At 39.2% G+C, this 7,196-nt stretch overlaps 1 long non-coding RNA gene across 1 annotated transcript in view; it reads right to left on the bottom strand.

The window, feature by feature from the left end:
* Positions 1–525: 525 nt before the first annotated feature.
* LOC144333684 (uncharacterized) overlaps positions 526–7,196 on the bottom strand; it is an 81,172-nt gene continuing 74,501 nt past the window's right edge. The window contains exon 2 of the long non-coding RNA XR_013402613.1: positions 526–6,183. This is a non-coding gene — a long non-coding RNA (uncharacterized LOC144333684). The remainder of the gene's footprint in view (positions 6,184–7,196) is intronic.

Genomic DNA, 7,196 nt, shown 5'->3' with positions numbered 1-7,196 from the left:
CTGCCTTGGTTTTCACTAGTTCAGACAGGCACTGTGTCTTCTCACCAATCTCAGCTTCCTTTCACTCTAGATTTCTCCATTCTGGCCTGGGAACTTTACTTGTCATTCAGTCACCCCAGAGTCTCTTCCACCTCATCCCCAAACAACTTTCTAAAGTTTTCATTTAAGTAAAAACTAGTAAAACACTGGTAACACTGGTTAAATAACCTTTGTGAAATAAAAAATATGTAATCGAATTTGGGACTTCTTTATCTGATGACAATCTATGTTATTCATTTTGTGATGTTTCTAGAAACTCTCCAAATTAATCTCCATGTAAATCTGGTCCTTCCACCTTCAGAGGGCCTTTGGCTTGTAAAAATCTCAGTTTTCCAGTTTTATTATATTCGTGTACTTATCTGAAACAAATGCTCCGTGTGCTTGTGCATGTGTTATTGTGTGTGCATGTGTTATTGTGTGTGCATGTGTTGTTGTGTGGATTGTGAATTCTTTCAGGAGGACATATCCTTTATCGTCATCATCTTCTTTTTCTTATTTTTTTTCTCTTTTCATCATGAGTCCTATACTCACTGAATATCTATAATCGCAGAAGTCCCTCAATAAATGTTGTAAAGTTATTGGCAGTTTTGTGCTTAGGCAAAATTCCCATGATGTCAATAAAAAACTTTACCTGAGAAAGAAAGATAGGATAGAGCAGACAAAACAGTATAATTCCGAGCTAGTTGAAATCTATATTATACCCATTTAACAAGGAAGCTTATTAAAAATAATTAAAGAAAATGAGTAGTTTTAAATGTAAATTTTGTTCAAAATTTCTAATTTTAAATAGGTTTTGAAATACATAAAGCATAGTTTGTCATCATACAATGTATTTTCCCTTATCGGACCTACCTTGCAATTCCAAGAAAATTTCTCTGGCAACGGCATTGTTTTCTAACATTGTAAATAATCTCTTCCTCCACAAAATTTTATATTTGTGTAGCCTAAAACATTTGTGGGTGTGTGTGTTTTATGAGAGTTATTCAACCAAATAAGTGATTACCAAAGATATCATTTTATTGTTTTGTTTTTTATAAGTATGGATAGAATTTTTAACTCAATTTTTGTTTTTCATTTAAAACTGCGTGGCATGGCAATTAGACCATCACACCAAAAAGCAAGTTAGAAAGGGAACAAAGGGCATAGCCATTTGTTTTGCATTCAAGGAAACATATTTCATAGGAAATAAAGAATATCTACCTGCGTTAAGAGATCAGAAACAAAATGGTGGTGTCATCCACAAGGACAAGGTGGAGCTAATGTATTCCCATCAGATGTCCTGGCAAGGCTTTTGAGTTTTGTTTTGAAATTTACTCAGACATACAAAGCCCGGGTAGAGAGTAAACAGCGTACTGGAGTTCAGTAATCCAGGCGACATTTCTAGTGCCTAACCTGGGAGAGAAGAAATGTACAAATTCTGAATGAGGTAAAGAATAGGCCCCTATTACTTTACTAGGAGATTTCTGCAGGGGAATTTCTGCAAACTCCAGCTCATTACGACGCAGTAACAAATGCAGTTCTATAGAGACACCTACTAAAATTCCTGATTAACTAGGGACAAACCTGGCTCCTTGTACATCTAATGCCACTGTATTTACCTAGAAGTCAGCAAAACCCACAATAATGTACCATTATTTTCCTAAGTAAAAGTAAATGAATGTAAATCTAAATCATCCAACGCTATTGTGCCTTAAAAAGGCATATGTTCATAGAAAGTAACAGTGGGAACTGCGGAGTTTGTTGTCTGAATTAAATACAAATTTACACACCCAAATGACTAAAATAATGAAAGTGATAGATTAGGGTATTGATGCATAATCACTGTCTAGAATGCAGAACTTACGAGCAGCCTGATTTTGAGAACAATTACTTGTAATTAAAGCTGTGCTGGTTACCAAAAAAAATAAATAAATAAATAGAGAAGTCCTTTGTGTGTAACACCAATTAATTACTTTTTTTTTTCCCCAGCAAGAATAGCTCTTAAATGTTTGTGCTGCTATTTATATCTGACCACGTTCAGGAGTGGTATGAAATATGTATTGCTTAGCACCTTTCTCAGAATGCTATTTGCAACTCACGCTTTTCAGTCAGTTTTCCTTAAACCCATTTAAAAAATAGTAACATCTGTAAGACTCTAAGAGTGATATTAAGATTTTTGTTTTCTTCATAATTAATAAAAACAAATCCCTAGACCCAACTAGACAGTTTGTAAATCAATTTCTCTAGCTGCCACCACCACCTGAATAGTGATTCAATTATAAACACAGTGCTGCTCAGGTATAACAAGTATTTTTTTCTTGGTAAGGACTCAAAATATGACTGTGTTGTATTTAGCCACACAGCAGCCCTGTGGTTCTTAGTCAACCCAAAACAGGAGGTGGTGGTGGTTGGTGATTGTGTCACTGAGCACTCTTTGTCTTTTGGGAGCAGGGCAGGGTCAGCTGGCTGTCAGGGGCTGAAAGAGGATTGGCCACTGGCATCCAGCTGCCATCCCAGCTCCCAAAGGTCTGATGACTGGCTGGCTCATCCACTGTCCCCAGTTTGAGGTTCCTGCTGGAACTGGCCCTAGGGAGAGAGCTATGAGCAAATGCACCACTCAGTCCCCTCCTCCACTTAGTGACAGAGCAAGTTCTGGATTTTTCAGAACAGTCCCTTTTTCAGGTGAGTTTATTATTTGCTGTGTAACCGACAGTGACTGAATTCCTTACCTATTGTGAATCTGTTCATAAACTAGGCAACTACATCAGTTACAGGGTTCTGTTTCTACATCTGGAGTTCTGAAAAGAAAATCACTGTAGGAAACAGATCAGAGTAAATGTGAATATGAATTTTATTTGGGTGAATAATCTCTGAGTGTCATTTTTCTTCTTTTCTCCATTTTTCCAAGGTGAATGTAACATCTCTGCAATGAATAGTGATCTGTGTTGTGGTTAGAAATGCAGGATCAGAGATCCTGCTGCCCGGGTTCAATTCCTGGCTTAATCCTGTATTGCTGTAAGACTTTGAGGGACTTATCTTCAGCCGGACACCAGCGGCTCACACTGGTGATCCTCGCACTTGGGAGACCAAGGTGGGTGGCTCCCTGGAGATCAGGAGTTCAAGACCAGCCTGGCCAACATGGAGAAACCCTGTCTCTACTAAAAATACAAAAATTAGCCAGGCGTGGTGGTGCCTGCCTCTAGTCTCAGCTTCTTGAGAGGCTGAGGCAGGAGAATCGCTTGAACCCGGGAGGCAGAGGATGCAGTGAGCTGAGATGCTGAGATCATGCCACTGCACTCCAGCCTGGGCGACAGAGTGAGATTCCATCTCAAAAAAAAGAAAAGCTTGTCTTCACCAAGGACTCCATGGGTCCTCTCTATGAAACTGTAATGGTAAGGCTGTTGTGAAGATTATGTAAGATATATATATAAAGAAGTTTTTACATTGCCCAATCCAAAAGAATCACCATTAATTAGTTGCATTTAAAAGATTATAAAAACACAAAAATAAATTATTTTCTCATGATTATTATGCCTCAAATTCTCATAATAGTGATCACTTCTTTAAGATGTGAAGGCATAAGGTTTTCCTGAAACACATTTAAAAAATAGTAACATCAGAAAGATTCTAATGTAAGAGAGGCATTAAGATTCCTCTTTTCTTCATAATTAATAAAGACAAGTTCCTCTACCCAGCTAGATGTACTAAATATGGACCTGGTTTTATGCTTAGGATATTTTTCAAGAACGGCACACACAAAACTCTTAATAGTGATTTCCTCTGTGGAAAGGGAGAGTCTGGAGAAGGAAGGAAAACTTTTATCTTTTATATTTTTCTGTAGCATTTTTACTGTGCATGGATATGTCTTTTACATTGCCTATTACAATACTCATTAACCCATAAGTGGAAATAAACGTTTAAATTAACTAGTGGAGTACAGGATTCTGAAAGACCGGAGGTGAAAGTGAAGGAGCAGTGCAGGGAGTACAGACGAGCCCACGGCCCACCTTAGGGTATCACTGGGACATCCTGGGCCACTGAGCAATCCTGGGCCACAGACGCCATTGCTGACCTCAGCATGCCCTAATGCAGGCATGAAAGCACATAGGATTTGGGCTCAGTCAGACCTGATGTTGAACATTGGTCTGTTCATCAGTGATCTGTGTGGCCTTAGGGAAGTTGCTTAATTTCTCTGTACAGCAATTTCCTCACTGGATATCTTTTTAAAAGGAGGATCATAATGTCTGCTTTCATTTCTCCACGTCTAAGTGTGTTGTGAATACTATGTAAGTTCTGGCCTAGTGTAGGGTGTGGGGAAAGTTAACAAATCTTGGCTCTTCTTTCCCTCCCCTAACTCCTTGTCCAGTCACCTTTGTTTTTTTTTTTTTTTTTTTTTTGAGACAAGGTCTCACTCTGTCACTCAGGCTGGAGTAGAGTGGCACAATTATAACTTACTGCAGCCTTAAACTCTTGGGCTTGAACAATCCTCCTGCCCCAGCTTTCAGACTTACAGGTGCACACCACAGCACCTAATTTAAAAAAATTTTTCTGGAGATGGATGTCTCACTGTGTTGCCCAGGGTGGTCTCAAACTCTTTGGCTCAAGCAATTCTAATGCCTTGACCTCTCAAAGTGCTGGGATTAGAGGCATGAGCCACCGCACTGACCCATTTTTAAAAAATTGTAAACGTGTTAATATTTATCAGAGAGTTAAATCCCCATCCTTTTCTCTCTCTCTACCCTCTCTCCTTTTCTTTCTCCCTGCCTTCTCATCTTTGTTTGTGTGTGTCTTTAAAAACTCACCAGAAGGAAGCTTTCCTGACCTTGTTGTGATGAACTGGATATCTGTGTGCCCCCAAACGCCATGTGTTGAAATTCTAATGCCCAAAACGAAGGTGTTAAGAGGTGGTTAGGTTTTGAAGGCAGAGCCCTAATGGGTGGGATTAGTGCCCTTATAAAAGAGACCCCGGAGAGATTCCTTGCCTTTCCCACCATGTTGGGGCATAGTGAGGCCAATTTTTATATATGTACTTTAAGTTCTGGGATACATGCGCTGAATGTGCAGGGTTGTTACATAGGTAGACGCATGCCATGGTGGTTTGTTGCACCCATCCACCCATCATCTACATTAGGTACTTCTTCTAATGCTGTCCCTCCCCTAGCCCCCCACCACCTGACAGGCCCCAGTGTGTGATGTTCCCCTCCCTATGTCCATGTGTTCTCATTGTTCAACTCCCACTTACGAGTGAGAACATGCAGTGTTTGCTTTTCTGTTCTTGTGTTAGTTTGCTGAGAATGATGGTTTCCAGCTTCATCCATGTCCCTGCAAAGGACATGAACTCATCCTTTTTTAATGGCTGCATAGTATTCCATGGTATATATGTGCCACATTTTATTTATCCAGTCTATCATTGATGGGCATTTGGGTTGGTTCCAAGTCTTTGCTATTGTGAACAGTGCTGCAATAAATGTACATGTACATGTGTCTTTATAGTAGCATGATTTATAACCCTTTGGGTATACACCCAGTAATGAGATGGCTGGGTCAAACAGCATTTCTAGTTCTAGATCCTTGAGGAACTGCCATACTTCTTCCACAATGGTTGAACTAATTTACACTCCCACCAACAGTGTAAAAGTGTTCCTATTTATCCACATCCTCTTAAGCATCTGTTGTTTCTTGACTTTTTAATGATTGCCATTCTAACTGGCGTGAGATGGTATCTCATTGTGGTTTGATTTGCATTTCTCTAATGACCAGTGATGATGAGCTTTTTTCATGTTTGTTGGCCACATAAATGTCTTCTTTTGACAAGTGTCTGTTCATATCCTTTGCCCAATTTTTGATGGGGTTGTTTTTTTCTTGTGTATTTGTTGAATTTCTTTGTAGGTTTTGGATATTAACCTTTTGTCAGATGGATAGATTGCAAAAAATTTCTCCCATTCTGTAGGTTGCCTGTTCACTCCAATGATAGTTTCTTTTGCTGTGCAGAAGCTCTTTAGTTTAATTAGATCCCATTTGTCAATTTTGGCTTTTGTTGCAATTGCTTTTGGTGTTTCAGTCATGAAGTCTTTGCCCATGCCTATGATGAGGACAATCTTCTATGAACCAGGACAAGAACCAAATCTGGCAGCACCCTGATCTTGGACTTCCCAGTCTCCAGAACTGTAAGAAATAAACATGTGCTGTTAACACAACCCAGTTTATGGTATTTTGTTATAGCAACATGAACTGACTAAGACACTCATCCAAAATGGGTTCTTAAACAAATATACAAAAGAACTCCCGACTGGGAAATTCTGGCTCAGAGTCTAAGCACTTTATGGCTGGGCTAATTTTCTCTGATTCTGTCAGAGTGGAAGTTCAGCCAGAAGCTATTCTTCTCTCTAACTCTGAGGAAAATTAATAGTTTTTTTCTCCTTAGCCTTTATTCTAGGCTAAATAATCACTAATCATTTAGCTTTCCATTGTGGTCTTACTTTAAAACTATTTTTTGCATTTGAAGATGTTTCTCTTACACCTTCTCTAGGTTCTGCATGGCTCACAGTTGTAGCACCCAGTTCTGCATAATCCAGACAGAGTCTATTTGGTTGGTCCAGTGGCCTCCTCCCCACCCTCTTTTGCTTGTATTTGAGGGTTATTGTAAGGGACACAAGTCAGGAGAGTAAGAGGAAACCTTGGGAATTTCTTACCCACTCAGTTTCCTTCTTCTCTTATTTCCAGTCTCACAAGCACATCCTTCCAAACCTAGAATCAATTCTATGTTCATTCCCATTTAATACCCTTCTCATCTTATTCTCATGTAATGATCTGACATACAAATCAACAAAAGTGTTCTCAAATGAAGATATAAAGGGCTACCTTTCCCAGGCACAAATGATATCCAACAATGCCCATCAAAGTGAAGACTGGATTTGCTGGTGGATAAATTGGTTTCCCAGTTCCTCTAATCACTTGTAGGCGTGAATAAGAAAACACTAGATTGCTCCAAGGTAGGCTAGGAGTGAATATTCATTTTCCCAGAGATTGTCTTCTCATTAAAGGGCTTCATGATGGAACCTAAATTGCAGATTCCTTAAATTGCACTGAAAGTTGCTGGATTGAAGTATCTTTGCAGTATAAAAATTGCCATGTCTATAATGCTCCCTACCTTATTTTTGAAATCTGGTGCAATTAAT

This window comes from Macaca mulatta, chromosome 13 (genome assembly GCF_049350105.2).
Source record: "Macaca mulatta isolate MMU2019108-1 chromosome 13, T2T-MMU8v2.0, whole genome shotgun sequence".
Taxonomy (NCBI): Eukaryota; Metazoa; Chordata; class Mammalia; order Primates; family Cercopithecidae; genus Macaca; species Macaca mulatta.
The sequence above is the reverse complement of the archived record's forward strand: the minus strand, read 5'-3'. Positions and strand labels throughout refer to the sequence as shown.